The 23,261-nt window shown below is 43.2% G+C and overlaps 1 protein-coding gene across 5 annotated transcripts in view; it reads right to left on the reverse strand.

The window, feature by feature from the left end:
- TBL1XR1 (TBL1X/Y related 1) overlaps positions 1-23,185 on the reverse strand; it is a 175,272-nt gene extending 152,087 nt beyond the window's left edge. For 2 of the 5 annotated variants that reach the window (XM_032174023.2, XM_058426819.1), the window contains exon 1: positions 21,941-22,704. The gene's annotated coding sequence lies outside the window, so the exon portion shown is untranslated. The other 3 variants (XM_032174027.2, XM_032174025.2, XM_058426821.1) reach the window with 3 other exon arrangements.
- Positions 23,186-23,261: the final 76 nt, after the last annotated feature.

A 23,261-nucleotide genomic window follows, 5' to 3' on the forward strand; every position in this document is an offset into this window, starting at 1 on the left:
GCTTTTCCCTCTAGTACGTAGAACTTAACGTCCCTTTGCCTTGCATGAGGGCTAGATTAGTAGACTCACTTCTAATGAGCAGGTTGAGAAGCGAGAAACAGTAATTTCAGAGCGAAGGAACTTGGCACATATTACCTTAACCAAGAGGTAAGATTAACATCACCAAGATTAACATATACCAATAAGTGTCCCCTGTTTGATATGATGTGATGAGACAGGCACATCAACTCTATGGCATTCTACCCATAACCTCAGTCTAATCATTACAAATATCAGACAAAACAGTACTCTTCAAAATTGTCCAGGTCATGAAAAAGGGGAAAGACTGAGAAGCTGTCACAAGTCAGAGGAGACTAAGGAGACAACTAAATGCAACATGAGAACCTGGATTGGCTATTGGAACAGAAAAAAAAAAATTCGTGGAAAAAACTGGGGAAATCCAAATAACGCCTATAGTTTAGTATTATATCCATGTTCATTTCTTACGTTTGATAAACACACCATGGTTAGGTAAGACTGTAACACTGAGGAAGCAGAGTGAGGGTACACTGGAACTTTGTACTATCTTTGCAACTTTCCGTAAGTCTAAAATTATTTCAAAAGCTAATATTTTTAAATTATAATCAATTATACATTATTTAATCCAGATTAACACTCCAATGTTATCAAAGAAATTCTAATGACTTTTATATTACTGTGAAATCTTTAGAAATGTTGTCAAAATAGATGAAAAAGGGACTAATCTGAAATTCAAAAATTACATCCACTAGCAACTTCATGAACTACTTATACCAATAGATTTTTCACGTGACTATTCTCAAATAAGCATCTAACTTATGTATCTCTTGGTTAAGGTTATTATGATGACAGGCCGGGTGCGGTGGCTCGCACCTGTAATCCCAGCACTTTCGGAGGCCAAGGCGGGCGGATCACGAGGTCCGGAGATCGAGACCATCCTGGCTAACACAGTGAAACCCCGTCTCTACTAAAAACACAAAAAAATTAGCCGGGCGTGGTGGGCACCTGTAGTCCCAGCTCCTGGGGAGGCTGACGCAGAAGAATGGCATGAACCCAGGAGGCGGAGCTTGCAGTGAGCTGAGATCTTGCTACTGCACTCCAGCCTGGGCAACACAGCGATACTCTGTCTCAGAAAAAAAAAAGGTTATTATGATGACAAAGGATTCCTCATTCTCAATAGCAACTTCCCATTCCACACCCTCCTGCTTTAGCTTTTGTCCATTAGATATTCAGAGGCAAATTAATTCTCCATCCCAACAAACTCCCAATCTTCATACTCCTGTTCCCCAGAAAAAGAGAAGCAGTAGCAAACCAGAAAGGAGACCCGGATACTTAGCGCTTTTCAATACCATTCTCTTGTGAATCTCCAATTGCTTTTTTCGCAGAATTCAGAAACACGAACTAGTTTGCAATACTCCAAGAATTATTGATCATGCACACCTATTACACTACTACCAGTTCAACTTTCTCCCCTGTCCAGAGCTAAGGCCCTTCCCTCCCAAATCCTCATCTCATCCTTCACACACTACACATTCAAGGTTGAAACATAATCCTGCCGTTCCATTTAAAATCCTTACTAGTTCCTATTACTGTCACAGCAAGAAGTCACTTTATGATATGAGCCCTGCTTACCAATTTCCAGCTCCTTCTCTTCACTTACCAACTTAAAAACTGTATGCTAGACATAAAACAAACTGTTTGCCAGAAACGACCAAGCTGTTTGGCATCTTTATTCCCTGATACCTGCCTTCTTCTCACATCTTATTTTTTATGGTAAATTATTTTAATGCACACTGGTTCTCAATTAGCACTTAATATAAGCAGCTCCCGAAACTTATTTTAGAATTTAAAAGATTATAAATGTGAATAACATTGTATCATAGTACTTAACAAACATATTTTTAGTACACAATTTCTAAGACAAAGCAAAATAAAAGCTTAGCTGCTCAAGAACTGGCTTTGACATTCAGGAATCATACCATGAAAATAAAGATATTAAAAGAAAAAATCATTCTCAAAAATGTGTTTGGTGACATTATTTTAATTCTCTCTTCCATGAAACAGAATGTAACAAATGCACCTGAACTCACAAGTTTAATGAATAAAATAGAAGTTTCCTCTTCAGATATCTAAAAAATATTGAGACTAATGTATTCAAAATTGAGAACGTGCCTGGAAAATGCCAATGTTTTAAGAAAAACCAGTGCAGGCAGAGATCAGTATTGTACATACTCCCTGTAATTTGGGTGAACACAGTCATTTTTTTAATTATATATGTAATCATAGGGTTAAAAAGAGCATTAGGTCCAGAAAAAACCTCTCAGAGATTCAACACAATGTGTTAAAGATGAAGCAACTGAAATCCAGAAACAAATCTCTTAAGTCACAAAAGGCTTATTCTACATGGCAACCCATTTACTTATTTTGGTGACCTGATGAAGTATTAAAATAATAAGTTATGCAGGCCAGGCGCGGTGGCTCACGCCTGTAATCCTAACACTTTGGGAGGCCGAGGCAGGCGGATCACGAGGTCAGGAGATCGAGACCATCCTGGCTAACACTGTGAAACCCCATCTCTACTAAAAATACAAAAATTAGCCAGGCGTGGTGGCGGGCACCTGTAGTCCCAGCTACTTGGGAGGCTGAGGCAGGAGAATGGCGGGTGAACCCAGGAGGCGGAGCTTGCAGTGAGCCCAGATAGCGGCACTGCACTCCAGCCTGGGCAACAGAGCGAGACTCTGTCTCTAGAAAAAAAAAAAAAAAATAGTTAAAATAAATAAATAAATAAATTTGCAGCACCGATATCTGGGGGAAAATTTAAAAAGTAAAATAAATAAAATAACAAGTTGTTCAGAATACACAACTTGTTAATTTTCTTGTTTTTTGTTTTTGAGATGGAGTCTTGCTCTGTCGCCCAAGCTGGAATGCAGTGGTGCGATCTTGGCTCACTGCAACACCTCCGCCTCCTGGACTCAAGCGATTCTCCTGCCTCAGCCTCCTGAGTAGCTGGGATTACAGGCTTGCGCCACCATGCCTGGCTAATTTTTGTATTTTTAATAGAGAATGAATTTCACCATGTTGGCCAGGCTGGTCTCAAACTCCTGACCTCAGGTAATCTGCCCACCTCGGCCTCCCAAAGTGCTGGGAATACATGTGTGAGACACCGGTTAATTTTCTTAAATGCTAATATTATTTAAATGTTTGATTATGGCTGGGCATGCTGGCTCACACCTGTAATCCCAGCACTTTGGGAGGCTGAGGCGGGTGAATCACCTGAGGTCAGGAGTTCGAGACCCAGCCCGGCCAACATGGAGAAACCCCATCTGTACTAAAAACACAAAAAATTAGCCAGGCGTGATGGCGCATGCCTGTAATCACAGCTATTCAGGAGGCTGAGGCAGCAAAGCCTCTTGAACACGGGAGGCAGAGGTTGCAGTGAGCCAAGATCGCACCATTGCACTCCAGCTTGGGCAAAAGAAAAACTCTGTCTCAAAAAAGAAATAAAAAATTAGCTGGCTATGGTGGGGCATGTCTGTAGTCCCAGCTACTGAGGAGGCTGAGGTGGGAGGATTCCTTGAGCCCAGAAGGTCAAAGCTGCAAGAGGCAGTGATCGCACCATTATACTCCGGCTTGGGCAACAAAGGGAAGCCATCTCAATTTTTTAAAAAAGGGAAAAAAACCGGGCTGTTGACATCCAAATGGGTCTGGTTCTGGTTGCTCCTAAATCCCAGAAGACTCAATGCTCTTCCCAGTCATTCACTCCACTTTTGGATTCCATATGCCAATGCCAATGAATCTCCTTTTTAACTTAAGCCAAAAGTTTGCATGAGGTTTCTATCATATAAAGGAGTTCTGACCCATGCACTTTGGGAGTCCAAAGCAGGCAGATCACCAGGTCAGGAGTATGAGACCAGCCTGATCAACATGGTGAAACCCCGTCTCTACTAAAAATACAAAAATTAACTGGGTGTGGTGGCGCACACCCGTAATCCCAGCTGTTCAGGCGGCTGAAGAAGGAGAATCACTTGAACCCAGGAGGTGGAGGTTGCAGTGAACTGAGATCGTGTCACTGCACTCCAGCTTAGGCGACAGAGCAAGACTCCATCTCAAAAAAAAAATAAAAATAAAACATTAACTTCTCATTTATGATTATCAGTACAAAGCACATTTTCAGATTGGTCCATCAATTATCCATTTACCCGTTTTTGCTGTTCTTTGACTCAATTGCCATCTTTAAGTACGGCACTCATATATGTCCCTGGGCTTCCAAATTTAAACATTTAGTAAAACCTCTTCTGACCCTCCCCTAAATGCTGACCTTTTAATAAATTATTTCCAGTATTCTAATTATAAGGATGAACCAATTTAAGACTACCAGCTAATCATGAAAACATACCTAAGACAACAATCCACTCAAGTATTACGAACCTGCTAGGTCCTGTTCTAGGTAGCTGCAGACAGAATGACACATAAAATAGAGCCCCTCCCTGTTCTCATGCAGTTTAAATTCTAGAGAGAAGTTTAAAAAAAAAAAAAAAAAAAGATCAAAGTTACTTCAGAGAGACAAAACTGCTACGTGGAGAATAAGGGTCTATGGCTGAAAACTGCCGCGGGTGGGCAGTAATTTCAGTGTAACCTCTGAGGTGTTGGCATTGGAACTGAGAGTGAATGACATAAAAGAATCAGCTATATAACAATCTCAGGGCAGAGTATGAGGCAAAGAACAAAGTAATTAAGACGCTGAGACAGGAATAAGCTTGTTCAGTGGGTGTGGAGCTGGAATGGCCGGGCACGGTGAACAAGGTGAAACAAGATAAGGTTTGTGAGGTGATCACACAGCAGACGTTGGGGAGGAGGGACCCTCATAGGCTAAGATGTTTGAACTTTATACTGAGTGTGATCAAAAACCCTTAAAGGAAGGGGAAAAAGAAGAAAATGACATTTACCGGGCATCTAATGTAGTACCAGATTTTAAAAATAAGTATAAATGTTTCTTCTGTGCATTCTATAAAACAATATATGCATTCCTGGAAAACTCGACTTTATACGGTCACATGCTAAAAGTAAAAAGCACTTTCTGAGAAAAAAAAAAGGAAGACCATTCCTATGTCACTTTGTAACCAAAATATTAACAAAAGCAATGTGAATAAAAATACAAATAAAAATGTTTAATATTAAGTTCCTAATAAAGATACAACTTTCAGGTGAAGGAAGCACACTAAGCGGATAATTCTAGCACTTTGAGAGGCCAAGGCGGGCGGACCACCTGAGGTCAGGAGTTCGAGACCAGCTTGACCAACATGGAGAAGCCCTAATTATACAGGAATCCAGCCATCCATTGGAAAAATAAAGGAGATGGGACCATATTTTAAGACAAGTTGTGGAAAAGGTTCCAGGATCAAATTGGGTAAGGTATAAATATTCTTCACCCGTGGAACTGCTGTGGTTTCTTTTCTTTTATAACCTGATTATCAGCCAGGCACAGTGGTTCACGCCTATAACCCCAGCACTTTGGGAGGCCTATAACCCCAGCACTTTGGGAGGCCGAGGCTGGTGGATCACCTGAGATCAGGAAATCGAGACCATCCTGGCTAACATGGTGAAACCCTGTCTCTACTAAAAATACAAAAATTAGCTGGGTGTGGTGGCAGGTGCCTGTAATCCCAGCTACTCGGGGGGCAGAAGCAGGAGAATTGCTTGAAGCCGGGAGGCGGCGATTGCGGTGAGCCAAGATCACGCCATTGCACTCCAGCCTGGGCAACAAGAGCGAAACTCCGTCTCAAAAAAAAGATACTTCGGGCTGCGAAGAGATGGGGGAGAATCGCACAACAAGCCCCTCCAAAAACTTCAAAGACTAAAAACATGGCCAAACTAGGCCAACAGGAAGAATTCACAAGTGGCCACCATGGCTTGTTTCATTCAGCTCTTAGTGTACTTTGAGCTCGACTATTGTTACCTGATGCAAAACATGAATATGCTGGGGAAAATCACATATGAACCAGAGCAATTTCCTTGTTGTACTGACATAATTCTCCTATTTACCAATTACATATGAGCCTATTCCGGATATAGACACACGCCGCAGAACAACCAAGTATTCTTTTAACTTATGGTATCTCTTTTATTCTAACTAAATTCTTAAGAGATAAGTCATGGCATTTTGCAAATATGGGAACTGAAGCTCAAGAGAGGCAAGTAAAATGTATCCAAAGTTTCTCCCAGGAGTGAAGCTAAAGGTTGCAGAAGTTATTCCTAAACCCAACCTCAAACTTGCAACTACTCTTGGGAGGGCTTCCAACCAAGATCTTTAAATTCTACCATGTGCATTCACCGTATTTATCAAAGACCATTAGTATGCTGTTATGGCTCCTGCCATTACCAGTTCTCACTTGTAACAAGTCACTTCTATGTTGATTTGTCAGAACAAAGGAGCCAACCAACCAATATATCTACTAGCGAAATACACATGAATCATCTGGAAGAAAACGCAAGAAAGGCAAATGAGGCTAGATAAAATAAGGCAGCCAGCTTCACCAGCATATCTGACACAAAAAAGGGAACAAACCAAGTAGAGAAGCAACAAATTAAAAAACATACCCACTACAGGCTGGGCCCAGTGGCTCATGCCTGTAATCCCAGCACTTTGGGAGGCCAAGGCAGGCTATCATGAGGTCAGGAGATCGAGACCATCCTGGCCAACATGGTGAAACCCCATCTCTACTAAAATACAAAAAATTTGCCAGGCATGGTGGCACGTGCCTGTAATCCCAGCTACTTGGGAGGCTGGGGCAGGAGAACTGCCTGAACCTGGGAGGCGTAGGTTGCAGTGAGCTGAGATCGCGCCACTGCACTCCAGCCTGGCGACGGAACAAGACTCCGTCTCAAAAAAAATCAAAAATAAAAAAAAAAAGCATACCCACTACAAGAAACAGAACCCAGAGATACAAAAGATTAAAGTATCTACTTTAATCTACAGACAAGTAAACAAAGAGTAAAAACGGGAAAAGCCCATAATACATTCATTCCCCCCACATTTAATAGTACCTTGTCTGTTTTAATAACATTCAGAGGAAAACGAACATGTTACTCGTTTAAATATTACTATCCTTGGAGTTTTTTTAATCTGCTGACGAATTTTTAAAACTTTTATTTTTAAATATTTTTTAGAGTATCACTAAAATATTGTTGCAATCATTTTAGGTTCAAAGTTTTAAAACCGAAAATCCTATATTCTCTGAGAGTAAATTCTGGTTTCTAAGTAGCTCAAAGACAAAGGCATCATCCCCTACTCTGGAAGGTTCCAAATGATAACAGAATCAAATCTACCAAGACCCCTCATCCCAACCAAATGTCTCTAAATAACCAAGATCTCAGATGACTCTGGATTTTTTTTTTTTTTTTTTTTTTTTTTGAGACGGAGTTTTGCTCTTGTCGCCCAGGCTGGAGTGCAATGCCGTGATCTCAGCTCACTGCAACCTCTGCCTCCTAGGTTCAAGGGATTCTCCTGCCTCAGCCTCCGGAGTAGCTATCATTACAGGCCACCACGCCCCGCTAATTTTTTGTATTTTTAGTAGTGACAGGGGTTTCACCATGTTGGTCAGGCTGGTCTTGAACTCCTGACCTCAGGTGATCCACCCACCTCAGCCTACCACCAACTGCTAGGATTAGAGGCATGACCCATGGCACTGGGCCCCAGACCCGCTATCCTGGATCTTTTCACCAGTTAGCTAGAAGTAGAGGATGTTGCCCCAGCTCACTCTGACAACTTGGTGTTGCCATCACCTACTCTATTTCTTCCAACTCTGAACCTCCTCTATTTTCCAACTCTGTCTTGTCACATCTCATTGTCATTAAATGAAAATCTGAACTGGCGCAGGTGTAATCTCAGCACTCTGGGAGGCCAAGGTGGGTGGATCACTTGAGGCCAGGTGTTCCAGACCAGCCTGGCCAAAATGGTGAAACCCTATCTCTACTAGCAATACAACAATTAGCCAAGAGTGGTGGCACACGCCTGTAATCCCAGCTACTCAGGAGGCTGAGGCATGAGAATCGCCTAAACCCGGGAGGTGGAGGTTACAGTAAGCCAAGAGCACGCCACCACACTCCAGCCTGAGTGACAGAGCCAGACTCTGTCTTAAAAAAAAAAAAAAAAAAAAAAAAAAAAGAATGTCCCTGCCAGTCTACATTCAACAGTAGAAAACACAGGAAAATACAAGATGTCCCCATGCTAGATTGTGATAGATTCCATGCTAGCAGATCAGGAGAGGAGGAGGTCAGAAAGAACCAATCTGGGCCACAGAATCACTTGTGCAACTGGTTTAAAGAGACAAAGGGCACAGAGTGTAAACATCCTTTGACCTCTGAGGGAAAACCACTGTCAAAGAGAAGGACAGCAGTAGATGTATGGACTGGGTATGCAAGACCATGAATCAGAAAAAAAGCCAGGCAAGAATCATATGCCAGTATCGGGTAAAGATAAGGGTTCAAGTTAGGAAAAAAACAAAAACAAAACAAACAAAAAACACATGATGAAGGGTCTAAAGAGACTGCAGAGTACATAAATATCAGGAAAAAGTGGGCAAGCCCAAATAACTCCCCAATTCAGGTTTAACTGCTACGGTCAGGCCAAGGTCTTTGAATCTTTTACCCACATTTTGAGTATATTCCCTGTTTGCCCTAGCAAGTTCTACACTGTTATCAAGCCAAAAGGATTCTGCAGATGACCAAAAGCAAAAAGCAGGGTGCTAGGTTATCAAGTAGACCCTCAAAATTCTTACAGCACAGCCAGTCCCGATGGCTCATGCCTGTAATCCCAGCAGTTTGGGAAGCCACAGCAGGTGGATCACTTGAGCCCAGGAGTTCAAGACCAGCCTGGGCAACATAGTGAGACTCCCATCTCCACCAAAAAAAAACACAAAAATTAGCCGGGAATGGTGGCGTAGTAGTCCCAGATACTCAAGAGGCTGAGGTGAGAGGACCACCTGAGCCCGGGGAGGTCAGGGCTGCAGTGAGCCATGTCTGTGCCACTACCCTCCAGCCCGGGTGACAGAGTAAGATCCTGTGTCAAAAAAGGAAGAAAGCTCTGACAGCAGGAACACAGTAAGTTCGAAGGACAATTAATTTTTGAAACTGGATGTATCTCCTTTCCAGTTTTGTATATGTGAATCACTCACAAAAGCAACAAGAGTCTATTGTACTAGCAAACCTATACCTCAGTCAGAGCCTCATGGGATTCAACTCAACAAGGGAAAGGCTAAAGAGTGCCAGGCACTGTACCAGATGCTGAGGGTCAAGATGGGTGAGAGACGCCTGTCTCCAAGGAAGGATCTCTGCCTAGTGAGATGAGACAACAAATAACTCTCAATCAAGGAGAGGCCTGTGCTAGAAACAGAAGACTAGTGGTCATCATTGGCAAGGATGTTAATTTAAGACTGTCACGGAAGGAAGCTTAATGCTTAATCTTCAATCAAATAGCGTAACTTCATGCAGGCAACATGTTATGGCATGTAAATTTTTTTAAAATATAATTATCCAAACTTCTTCCCTAATGGGATATAAGAAACTTTATGTAATGGTCATTCTTCTGTTTCTAATTACTGTCCTTTATGAGAAGCATTCAGGGTTGCTAGGCCACAGCTGTTCAGATTTTCCCTCCAAAACTCTTAAATTCACATTTAAGAGCAATCAAAATTCCTTATCATTTGTATCTTACTTCTTATGTATGCCTTACAAAATTGAGGCACCAGAACTTCAGAATCCTCATACAGCTTCAGAATACAACCTAAAGACATTAGCACCAATAAATACAACTAATCCGTGCTCTGTCACTCAGAACGTCGATGTTTCTCATTCTGAGTACTGACTCTAAATCCATAGAAGTAGAAAAGTACGATTCTATACTCCTTTGAACGAGTATTTTCTAAATTCACTGAATAAAATTAAGTAATAAATTCATTTAGGTTTATAAAAGCATGTTTTTAAATGAAAACTGAGAGTATATAAAATATGTGTGCATAAGTTCCTGATAACCTTTCAGTTATTTCTGCATGTATACATACCCTGTGTTGTGCCATATGGATTTTTAGTGAGAATCCATGTTAACGTTTGTGTAAAATTTAACATGTATATTTGAAGTGACTGATCAAAGCAGTTGTCAGTTGTCAACCAGAGCAGTGTTGCCTGGAGAAAAGTAGGGATTCCACTCCAGAAAGCAAAAATTTTTTTGAGACGGAGTTTCACTCCTTCACCCAGGCTGGAGTGCAGTGGCGCGATCTTGGCTCACTGCAACCTCCCCTCCCGGGTTCAAGTGATTCTCCTGCCTCAGCCTCCGTAGCTGGGATTACAGGCGCCCGCCACCACACCCTGCGAACTTTTTTTCTTAAACTCCTGACCTCAGGTGATCCACCCACCTCAGCCTCCCAAAGTGCTGGGATTACAGGCATGAGCCACTGCGCCCAGCCAAAAAACTTTATTTTTAAGAAAGGTACAAATCTTCTTTTTTTCTTGAAACATCTAATCGGCCGGGCGTGGTGGCTCACACCTGTAGTAGTCCCAGCACTTCAGGAGGCCGAGGCAAGTGGATCACCTGAAGTCAGGAGCTCGAGACCAGCTCTTCACCACAGTAACATACTGAGAGTTCACTGCCAAAAATGAGACACAGACTCTCCTACCTAGTCTCCTGTTACTGCTGAGAAGGCCTTGACAGTGCCCTCAAAGGAAGGCTAGTGTCAAGTCACAGTGCAGCAGAATTCTGTGCACAAAAACAGGTGCTCCCTTTCTCTGAGGTTGCTCCAGTTGAAGTTGAAAATGAGCACAACTAGAAGGCAAGCCCCTTTACTGGTAAACTAAATAGCCAACAAAAAGCTGCAAGTGACACAATTACAAATGACACCAACTGCAACCAAAATAGCATTAAAATCTAATATATCTGCCACCTTGACATCAATAACACATACATCTAAGTTAGTAAGTCATGAGAGGATCGGTGCAGTATCAGAAGCCATAGTTCCACAAATCCCATTGTGCCAAATACTATAATTATTAAAATCAACTACTATGAGAATCCCAATATTCACCTAATGTCCAAACCCTCGGCAAAGCAATACCTTTGAAATAAGACAAAATGTAGTACTTCTGGATAACCGAAACCTCCTAAAGTTTTCACTAAATTATTTTCTAAGTATCAAGCTTGGATAGGATTCAAAATTCACCAGTTGGCCAGGCACGGTGGCTCACGCCCGTAATCTCAGCACTTCGGGAGGCTGAGGCCAGTGGATCACCTTAGGTCAGGAGTTCAAGACCAGCTTGTCCAACATGGTGAAATCCCGTCTCCACTAAAAATACAAAATTAGCCAGGTATGGTGGCACATGCCTGTAGTCCTAGCTACTCAGGAGGCTGAGACAGGAAAATCACTTGAACCTTGGAGGGGGAGGCTACAGTAAGCCGATCGCACCACTGCACTCCAGCCTGGCTCAAAAAAAAAAAAACAAAATCATCACTGATTCACTACTGGTCTAAGGACCCAATCATGAAACAGAAACAACACTTGTTAATCATAACACTACTCTAATTCTGCCACCAAGTCTGAAAAATGAAATGTGTTTAAAGAAATAGACAAAAGCACAGGAGAAACTAACGTCATTTTCTCCTTTCTTTTGATCATCCTATCCAAATCCAAAGAAATAAAGATTTTAAAAGCTTAACCAGATGCCTCGATTTTTCAATTATTTTTCTTTCAAAATGGTAATACGAACATCAACAGTTCAAAAGGTTACATAGGAAAATAAGTCTCTCCGACATCTGACTACATAATCTACCCACCCCAACACCACTGTTATCAGTCTCTTCCACAGCTTTCTAGAGTCACTCTAAGTACACACAACAAGCATATATAAATACACATACTCATACACACTGTATTGCATGTATCCTCCTTTCCAGTCTTCTGCCCCTTAAGTTAAAATAGCAGCCAACCGGCCAGGGGCAGTGGCTCACGCCAGTAATTCCAGCACTTTGGGAGACCGAGGAGGGTGGATCACTTGAGGTCAGGAGCTCAAGACCAGCCTGGCCAACATGGCGAAACCCCATTTCTACTTAAGTACAAAAAAATTAGCCAAGCATGGTGGCATAAGCCTGTAATCCCAGCTACTCAGGAGGCTGAGGCAGGAGCATCATTTAGACCCAGGAGGCGGAGGTCGCCGTGAGCCAAGATCAACGCCATCACACTCCAGTCTGAGTAACAGAACGAGACTGTCTCCAAAAGGGGAAAAAAAAAACAGCAGCCAACCATATGGTATTTTCTGACCCTTTGTCTTTTCATTTAAAAGTATCTTTGAGAAGGTCCTTTAACTATTAACAAAAAATCAAACACCAAATCTAAATAAATATATAAAAGAAGCATTGGCTGGGCGCAGCAGCTCACACCAATAATCCCAACACTTTGAGAGGCAGGACTGCTTGAGCCCAGGAGTTCGAGACCAGCCTGGGCAACATACTGAGATTCTGTCTCTACATAAAATTAAAAACAAAAAAATTGACTGGGCATGGTGCTGCTCGTCTGTAGTCCTACCTACTCAGGAGGCTGAGGTAGCAGGACTGCTTAAGCCCAGGAGTTGGAGGCTAAAGTGAGACATGTTCACACCACTACACTCCAGCCTGGGTGACAGAGCAAGACCCTGCCTCAAATAAATAAATAAAGGAACAATTCACACAAAGACATCTCTTACCAGGTGTCAAAACTAGAGACCTCTGCTAGCAGGACACAAGGAAGTCCAAGGTCAAAGATGTATTCCCATGATACACCTGGGGTTTTTTTGCACAAGAACACAATACAATAACAGTCTGCACTCCTAACCCGAGTCTATAATTTTACAAATGTACATCAGTTACTAAAGAGGACAGAGAACGGTAATTTAAAGAAAACCCATCATTTTACTAGGGGAAAAATCTTAAGCATGTATATTACATTGTTATATGAATGAGTGCCAAAGAGCACCGCTACAGCTACAAACCGTATCCTCAAATCCTTATTTTTGATAAGTTCTACCCGATAAAAAGGTAATTGCAGAAAAAGATAAATTCATTATCTATTCTCATTACCTTATTTCAGAAATCCAAAGGAGATGAGTCAACTGCCTTATACTGTGAGTTAATGACATATGATAGCCACTAAACAAAAATGTAACAACAACATTAGTATATACTCTTCCCAATTGGCCTGTTGAAATTAAAGGAAGAGAATAACACACCTCTCCCTAACCCATAAACTGTTCTATTCACAGTTGAAGATAACCACTAAAATATGTTATTACTATACCCCATCTGGCAAGGTATTTGCTTATGCTCATGTCACATACTTCCCAGAGTATTATTCTATGAAAGGCTGTAGATTTTTAGTACTTAAAATTTTCCATGTAGATCCCACTCAAAACTCATAAAATTGAAATCCTGGCCAGGTGCAGTGGCTCATGCCTGTAATCCCAGCACTTTGGGAGGCTGAGGCTGGCAGATCACTTAAAAGTCAGGAGTTCGAGACCAGCCTGGCCAACATGGCAAAACCCTATCTCTACTAAAAATACAAAAATTAGCCACGTGTGGTGGCGGGCGCCTGTAATCCCAGCTGCTCAGGAGACCGAGGCAGGGTGAATCGCTTGAACCTGGGAGTCAGAGGTTGCAGTGAACCAAGATTGTGCTATTGCACTCCAGCCTGAATGACAGAGCAAGACTCCATCTCAAAAAAAAAAAAAAAGAAAAGAAAAGAACCCTAGAATCTTAATAAAGGAATTGAAGTACCAGGTATACTCATTCAAGTATTTGCACAAATAAGAGAACTTTCAGGTAACATTTCATCTGATCATCTTAATAGACATTTATAGAAGCTAAGTGATTTACTCATGTAACCATGGCTTTACAAAGAATTGGTTTAAAAATATTGTTTGCTTAATATTAAACCCATGTTAAAATGCTACCCCATTCAAGCAGATGCAAACTAAGAACAAAAACAAAAGCATCCACTCAAAAACTGAGTCACTGATTGTCTCTTTACAATGTCCCGCTCTCCACTGTGCTGAAAAAGATACAATGAGAAGAGAAACACAAAAGGTATCGGGGGAAAAAAGCACTTATTGATTCCACATCCGATCTCAGACAAAATACCAAAGATATCAGATAGATTGATATCTAGTTTGTTAAAAAGTTTAAAAAAAATCCACCATTTTAAGGTAATTAAAAATTTTAAACATTTAAAAAAAAAAAAGCTTTAAGAGTCCAGAGTACAATTTCCAATATTTTTTTTTTTTTTTTTTGAGATGGAGTCTCACTCTATTGCCCAGGCAGGAATACAGTGGCACAATCTCAGCTCACAGCAACCTCCACATCCCAGGTGCAGTCTACTCTCCTGCCTCAGCCTGCTGAGTAGCTGGGATTACAGGCACGTGCCACCACACCCAGCTAATTTTTGTATTTTTAGTAGAGACGGGGTTTTACCATGTTGGTCAGGCTGGTCTCGAACTCCTGACCTCATGATCCACCTACCTCGACCTCCCAAAGTGCTGGGATTACAGGCATGAGCCACCGCGCCCAGCCCAGAGCACAATTTCATACAAAAAATAATTACTGGCCAGGCACAGTGGCTCACGCCTGTAATCCCACCAGCACTTTGGGAGGCCAAGGTGGGCAGATCACCTGAGGTCAGAGGTTCAAACCAGCCTCGCCAACATGGCGAAACTCCGTCTCTACTAAAAATACAAAATTAGCCAGGCGTGGTGGTGCATGCCTGTAATCCCAGCTACTCGGGAGGCTGAGGCAGGAGAACTGCTTGAACCTGGGAGGCGGAGGCTGCAGTGAGCCGAAATTGCGCCATTGCACTCCAGCCTGGCAACAAGAGCAAACCTCCATCAAAAAAAAAGAAATTATTAAGATTCTGGAATGACCATCTCTGACCCTTGCTTCCCAAAGTTTTCTAGTTTTTAAATTCTACCTCCTGAAACCTTCAATAAAGGGGAAAAAAGGTGGCAAACCTCCCAGTTTAAATGTTCAACAGGTATTCCTCTTCCCCCATCCCTCAAACCTATTCATTTCACATAAATCTCCTGAATCTGGGTACTCTATGTTTACTAAAATGTATTAACCTTTCAGCATGACCCTTACAGTCTACACTAATTCTGAGTTACAAATCTAAGCTCTCAGAAAGCAGAGCTTTCAATCTAACTCATTTTGTTTGATTCAAAATCATGCTGAAAAGCTTACATTCTATACATAAATATTAAAAATTTTGGATGGATGCGGTGGCTCACGCCTGTAATCCCAGCACTTGGGGAGGCCGAGGCGGGCAGATCATGAGGTCAGGGGTTTGAGACCAGCCTGGCCAACATAACAAAATCCTATCACTACTAAAAATACAAAAAAATTAGCCAGACATGGTGGCACGTTCCTGTAGTCCCAGCTACTCTGGAGGCTGAGGCAGTAGAATCGCTTGAACCCAAGAGGTGGAGGTTGCAGTGAGCCAAGATCATGCCACTGCACTCCAGCTTAGGCAACAAAATGAGCCTTTGTCTCAAAATAAAAATAAAAAATAACAATTTCAGGCCAGGTGCGGTGGCTCACGCCTATAATCCCAGCACTTTGGGAAGCCGAGGCAGGCAGATCACAAGGCCCAGAGTTCGAGACCAGCCTGGCCAACAAGGTGATACCCCATCTCTACTAAAAATACAAAAATTAGCTGGGCGTGGTGGTACACGCCTGTTAGTCCCAGCACTTTGGGAGGTCAAGGTGGGTGGATCACCTGAAGTCAGGAGTTCAAGACCAGCCTAGCCAACATGGTGAAACCCCATCTCTACTAAAATTACAAAAAAATTAGCCGGGCATGGTGGCCAACACCTGTAATCCCAGCTACTTGGGAGGCTAAGGCAGGAGAATCGCTTGAACCCGGGGGGCGGAGGTTGCAGTGAGTGGAGATCGCATCCAGCCCGGGTGACAGGGCAAAAAAAAAAAAATTAAAATTTCAGAAGGATGTAATACCAAATTAGTTGCCTTTATAGTCAATTACCCTGGTTGGCTGGAACCAATATAGCATAGTCTTACTATAAAAACTTACTAAAGGGAAATGGTTAAGAGACATTCTTCTGGTAGATTAAACTCATTTACACTGTATAATATATATACCCTATACTGAATGTTAATAAATTAATAGTAATGGTTCAAATGAAACTCCAGTGCATTCAGAATGCTGTAAAACAGTGAGATCTAAAAACACTATCTTAACTTAGGTACACTACTGAGGAAATAATGAGGAAAAAACCTAACAGATTAAGAAAATAAAGTCCTAGCTGGGCGTGTAAGCAGACGCCTGTAATCCCAGCTACTCGGGAGGCTGAGGCAGGAAAAATCGCTTAAACCCAGGAGGCGGAGGTTTCAGTGAGCCAAGAATGTGCCATTGCACTCAAGCCTGGGCAACAAGAATGAAACTCTTATCTCAAAAAAAAAAAAGAGTCCAAAATCTTAAACATCATTATACCTATCTGACACATATATAACCAGATAAAGTCAACTTACTGTGACAGAATTCCTAACTAGACTAGGTTTTCCCCAGTACTGTGGCTACTATTGCAGAATTAAAAGGGCAAAACCATTCATTTTCTTTTTTTTTTTTTCTTTTTTTTTTGAGACTGAGTTTATGCTCTTGTTGCCTAGGTTGGAGTGCAGCGGCGCAATCTCAGCTCACTGCAGCCTCCGCCTCCCGGGTTCAAGCTATTCTCCTGCCTCAGCCTCCTGAGTAGCTGGGATTATAGGCGTGCACCACCACCACTCCCAGCTAATTTTTTGTATTTTTAGTAGAGACACATTTTATCACGTTAGCCAGGCTGGTCTCAAACTCCTGACCTCAGGTGATCCACCCGCCTGGGCCTCCCAAAGTGCAGGGATTATAGGCGTGAGCCACCGTGCCCAGCCAAAACCATCCATTTTTATCTAACTCTAAGAAACTAACAAATTTTTCTTCCTTTGCAACTCTAGCAGCATTAAAATTTAAATGAGCAGTTAAATGTGACTATAGTACACCTAAATCTTTAAGGTCTAACTCAAAAAGATGCTGCTGCCACATTACAGTGAAACAGGGCTGTCACTGCTCCCAGTTTAACACAGGCCCTCACAATCCATTTTAACATGAAAATGGTATTAAGAACTCTGCCAAATGCTAGAAGGAAAAAGGTCCATCCCTTCAAGAAATGTAACATTGTAGTTGGGGCAACAAAACAATAAACCGTTAGGGGATTTGTGATCTTCATTAAGTGCGATGGAATCTCAGAGAAAAAATATCCTGAGTCAAGATGGCCAGAAAAGGATCCATGAAGAAGGGGGACTGAAACTAGGCTATAAGAAGGACAAAAAGAACAGCATGCACAAAAGCAAAGCAGTGAGTATGGCAAAAACTACAGTATTTGAGAGGCCAGCAAGAATCCCAACTAAGAGTGAGAAATAAAGCTGAATAGGTAGAATGGAACCTTCTTAAAAAGCCAGACTGAAGCATACAAATTCAATCCAGTTGGCAAAGAGAATCCATTATGGGTTCTCCAGCAGGGGAACTGACAAGATGAAACCAGTACTTTAAATAAATTACACTGTCAGTAGTTACAGAAGATAAAATGAATAAGAAAGGTTGCTCAGGGCAACCAAATAAAAACTTAATAATCCAGACCTACAACCATTCATTCATTGAGAAGACAGACTGCTAGGTAACAACACTGGCCTAGAATTCACACAAATTGGGCCTAAATTCCTGCTCTGTCCCCCACTACCTGAGCCTCAATTTTCTCACTGTTAAATTTAGGCATCAGCACTCAGACTGTCACAGTACTTGTCAAAGCACCTGTATAGTCCTGATACATAGAACTTTGACTATTAGTAAAGTGAACATTAGAGCTAAACTAAGTATGGTTAAAAATGGGAAGTGAACATAAGACAAGGCTCATAGAGGAACTGAACTTCCAAGGACAACTATCTTGACAGCAGCTGATAATACGGAAAAGAATACACAGATAAAAGGTGGTCAGGAAAAATAAAATAAAACCACCTACCCAAAGTAATCACTACAGCCTAAAAGGTAGACCCTAGGTTCTGCTGGACCGAAGCTTTGAAAGAGTTCCCTTTGTATTTAAAGAGTTTGCCTGGCATGGTGGCTCACGTCTGTAATCCCAGCACTTTGGGAGGCCGAGGAAGGTGGTCAGGAGTTCGAGACCAACCTGACCAACATGGTGAAACCCCATCTCTACTAAAGATACAAGAAATTGGCCGGGCAAGTGACGGGCGCCTGTAATACCAGCTACTTCGGAGGCTGAGGTAGGGGAATCGCTTGAACCCGGGAGGCAGAGGTTGCAGTGAGCCGAGATCGCACCATTGCACTCCAGCATGGGCGACAGAGCAAGACTCTGTCTCAAAAAAAAAAAAAAAAAAAAAAAGATTTGAAGCTGGGCGCAGTGGCTCACACCTGTGTAATCCCAGCACTTTGGGAGGCCAAAGAGGGTGGATCACAAGGTCAAGAGATGGAGACCACATGGTGAAACCCCGCCTCTACCAAAAATACAAAAATTAGCTGGGCGTGGTGGCGCATGCCTATAATCCCAGCTAGGAGGCTGAGGCAGGAGAATCACTTGAACCCAGGAGGCGGAGGCTGCAGTGAGCCGAGATCGCGCCACTGCACTCCAGCCTGGGCAACAGAGCGCAACTCCATCTCAAAAAAATAAAATAAAATAAAAATTTAAAAAATAAATAAAACGCATCAGGAGCTACTACCCCAACATCACAGCTAGTAAAGGATAGAGCCTGAGTTTGAACTCACTGTAGCCACTATGCTACAACACAAAGACTTCAATGATTTTTCTTACACAAATTTTTTGTTTTTGAGAGGGTGTCTCCCTCTATCACCCAGGCTGGAGTGCAATGGCACGATCTTCGCTCACTGCAACCTCCACTTCCTGGGTTCAAGCGATTCTACTGCCTCAGCCTCCCGAGTAGCTGGGACTGCAGGCACCCACCACCACGCCCAGCTAATTTTTGTATTTTTAGTAAAGACGAGGTTTCACCATGTTGGCCAAGATGGTCTCAATCTCTTGATCTGTGATCCACCCGCCTCAGCTTCCAAAGTGCTGGGATTACAGGCGTGAGCCACCGTGCCCAGCAAGACTGCATCTTATTAAATGGTGCTAGGGAATTCAGCACAATGATATGAGTTCTATCAATTTCATTTACCCATGCAATCACTTGACCCAGTTAGTACAGATGCTCAACTATAGATCATAAACTTGATTAGAAACACAAGTTTTTGGAAGGATATCTACACGAATCAAGACTAACAAAACAGCTGGGAATATTCCGCAGATTCAGACATCTAAGACAGACCCAGGTTTGAAACCTAGTGCTCATTTAATCATTTTGTGGCCTTGAACAAGTGAATTAACTTCTTTGCATCTCTGTTTCATCATCCACAAAAAAACCCCAACACTATCTACCTCATAGGATTAACCTAGGGTATAAATGGCATAGAAAGCACCTCACACCTCCTAGAGCATAGCTCGGAGCACCTAGTCCCTCTCCTCTGGCTCTATGGTAACAGGGCAATTAATTGCACTCTTACCGAATCCAATCCCAGAGGGGTAAACAGCCAAATCTCTCCAGCATCAGCTCTCTCAGAGAGTCTTTTCTTTTTAACTTCAAGTTTCTATTGGTGGCAGAGCAGGAGATACCACCTTCGTGGTACCTAAACTGAACGATACTCAACAATTCTTTACTACACAGCTCTAGGGTCCTAGCCCTCCTCTACTACCAGAATGTCTGAGCATAAAGCATAAATGTCTCGTGTTAGCTGCTTTCCTTTTTTGCATTTCAGTGACTTATACTGTAAATGTTATTTGTGAAATGAGTCCAATTCACATGCACTAGAAAAATACAAGTTCTAGTGAATACCAATGTTTCTGCCATGCCTCTCCCGTGACTTCCTACCATTCACATTCTTCTCTATTCTTTTTATATAAATGACACCAAAAATTGAACAAACCCAACAAATTATTTCAACCAACTTCATCAAAATGTGTCAAGTCAGGAATTCTTTATAATAGTACTGCTACAAGTGGTACAAGGGAGATTCCTTTGTCAGCTACTCATCTGACAAGGTTGTATATATACTGCACTGATACATTTAATCAACAAGTTGATGTTCAAAAGGTCTATTAATACATTTCCTTTTATCATTAACCCCTATGTTTATATTATCTTCTGCCCTTTCTACATGTTAGCTTGAAAGGCTCCTAGAACACAGGAAGCAGTTACCTCTAGTTCTTTCGGGAGACTGGTGTCATGGTAATCATGCAAAACCTTTAACTAGGTGTCGAGAATACAAATATCAAAAAGATTCTTAGACATATGTATTAAAATGCTTAACACTTCTTTGAAGCAACCAATGCAAAAATATCATCTCTGCAAGGGGCCACTCCATTTACCACCAGTGTCTCCCGCATTAATACCCAAAGCTGGTATATGTTAAAAGAAAAATATCTTATAAACTGACGGTGAGCTTTGCAACAATTTTTACGCCATTAATATGTCACTTTATTAAGTTCCTTAACAGTAAGAAAAACTTTTCCCAGGCACGTAGTTTTCATCCCCCATACAGTTTAGTAATTTGTCCTGTAGGTCTGATTCTAACAACTCAAACGTCAAAAAAATAGTAGTTATTTACGAATTTAATGATTGTGATTACATACATCTCAGTGCAGGATAGGGTTGAAAAAAAGTCATATTCCAAACAAGAAAACCTGGATTTAAGAGCAAGAAGCCTAATCACACATCACACGCCTAACTGCTCTCAGGCATACTTTCTTCCTGCAGCCCCTCCCCCACAGGTAAATGCTAACTATTTCTAGAACTCTCAACAATTTGGGAAGCTTGCCATCAACTCCCATGATACCACCCAACACACACCATGTTTTCGGGGAGACAAAGGTGCCCTACTTCCCCAGACTATAAACTATTAAAATGGTGAGAACATACAATCCCAGAAAGTCGGCATTACTAAAATACATCAATGTAGCATGGGTCTTATTTTAACAAAAATGAAAATGAATCACACTGGAAAACCCAAACAGTCACTCATTGTATCTTCAAAGTGTAATCGAAATTATTTATTCCAAGTTGTTTCTGGTAAGTGGATGAAGACACCACGAGGGCCTTATTATCCAAACTCGTGAAGGAGCCTTTAGGAAAAACGGAGGGGGAAGAAGATCACTTAATTATATGAGGTGGGGGGTGAGAAACCATTCAGTCTAAAAATTCAGACTAAAAATAACCTGTCATTTTCACCCACCACATTTTATTAACAAGCTTGTTTAATATCAGCATACGGTTCCTGTTTGGAAAACAAGAAAGTGAATAGCAAACTTTCCTAACTCAACTGTAAATCACATAGGTACTAAAACTCTTCACCCCTGGTGCCTGAACAGTCCAACATTTCAAGTAAACTCCAGACATTGAGAACACCTAATTTTTAACTAGTTTCCAACATTTCTCATTTGTAAACCACCAAATTATCTTAGAGACACTTAGATCACCTAACAAAGAGAGCATTTTTTAAAAGCCACAACCCAAATTTTACATGAAATACACCATTTTCACAACCTAAATTTAATCCCGGTTGTCACTGCGAAGTGATGCCTGTTTCAGCAAATTAAGAACTTCCAAAAATACTGAACACGTTAACACATGCATGGCTTCCCTCGAGCTGCCATTTAAGATTAATATTCCACTTAAATAAAAGTCTGCTTCTGTTCAAAAAATTAAATCGGTTGCAAAGAGGAAGTTACCGAGAAACCACCCTCACAACGTGGCCTTTACACAGTCAGAAAATAACGTGACTCTGTGCCACCCAAAACTTACCAGGAAGCTGGCAATAACTTTGCCAATTCTACACTCTTGAACCCAACTTCAAAGAGCCTCCACCAAATATCTCCTTAAGACGATAAAAAGCACTAAGTTACAAATAAACACGTCCCGGAGCAAGGCCCGGCTGCCGCGCGCCCCTCCCCCGGCCGGCGCCCCCGCCCCGGACGCGCGGCCCCAACAGCCGCCCGCAGCCCCTAGCACGCCGGCCGGGGTCGCCGCGCCCGGGCCGGGGACGCGCCCGGGGAGGGGAGATTTCCATTGCCGCCCGAGGTTTCACAAAATAGCATGCACCGAAAAGCTCCTTCTCCTCTGCTAAAAATAGGCTATAAAGGAGTCGGCCTCATGATGGCTCCTTGATTCAATTTGCTGCAAATCCTTTCCTGAAAGCCTCCCCCCCTCAAACACACACGCACAAAAAGGGGGTGTAAATGCACGAAGGGAGGAAGAGGGGGAGAAGGCCGAGGTGCACATTTTCGGGGACAACATAATTAGGGTGAGGATCCCCCGAGACCAGGAAAGGGTAGGGGGGTGGGCAGGCACGTGAGCATTTCAAAGAAACCTGAGAGAGGAAAACGGGGGGATGGGGGCGCCCCAAGTGCCCTCCCTGCCTTCCCTTCCCCCACGCAAGCCCAGTTCCCCCAAGGGCCAAGTTGAAAAATGCATGTTCCACTCGCGCCCATCCCCCCGCGGCCCAGCGCCCCCGGCCGCCTCTGGCCCGCGCCCCCCGCCCAGGCCCCCGGCCGCCCCCACTCCAGGGTCCGGCCCCCAGCGCTTACCTGGAAACGGTGGCCTCCAACGCCGCTCCCCCCTCCCGGGAATGGAGGCACAAGGAAATTCCCCTCCTCGCCGCCGCCGCCACCGCCTCCAACCACCCCCAAAATAACCCCTCCGGGGGGTGAGAGGCAATTATAACCCCAGCGAGCGGAGGGCGCGGGGGATGGGCGCCGGGCGGGCGGGGGCGGGGAGCGCGGCGCGGGTCCCCAGGTGGCGAGCGGAGGTGCTCCCGCCGCGGGGGGAGGGGCGGGGGCGCACGCGGCCGGCGGCGGGGGGAGGCGGCGCGCGGGGGAAGGGCGCGAGCGGGGAGAGGAATTGAGGCAGAAGGTAAAAGCTGTTACTAAGGGAAAGAGCCAAACGGTTCGGAGCAGCCAACGGCTCAGACACTCAACACTGGGGAGAGAGGAATGGGGACCAGCCAGGCACAAATGAGCTCGCGAGGCCCGCGGCGGCGGCGGCGGCGGCGGCGGCCGCGCAGCAAAACAAACCCGAGCGGCCTGCGCCGGGCGGGCGGGCGAGCGGGCGGGCGGGCGCGCGGGGG

This window comes from Hylobates moloch, unplaced genomic scaffold (assembly GCF_009828535.3).
Source record: "Hylobates moloch isolate HMO894 unplaced genomic scaffold, HMol_V3 SCAFFOLD_13, whole genome shotgun sequence".
In the NCBI taxonomy this organism is placed as follows: domain Eukaryota; kingdom Metazoa; phylum Chordata; class Mammalia; order Primates; family Hylobatidae; genus Hylobates; species Hylobates moloch.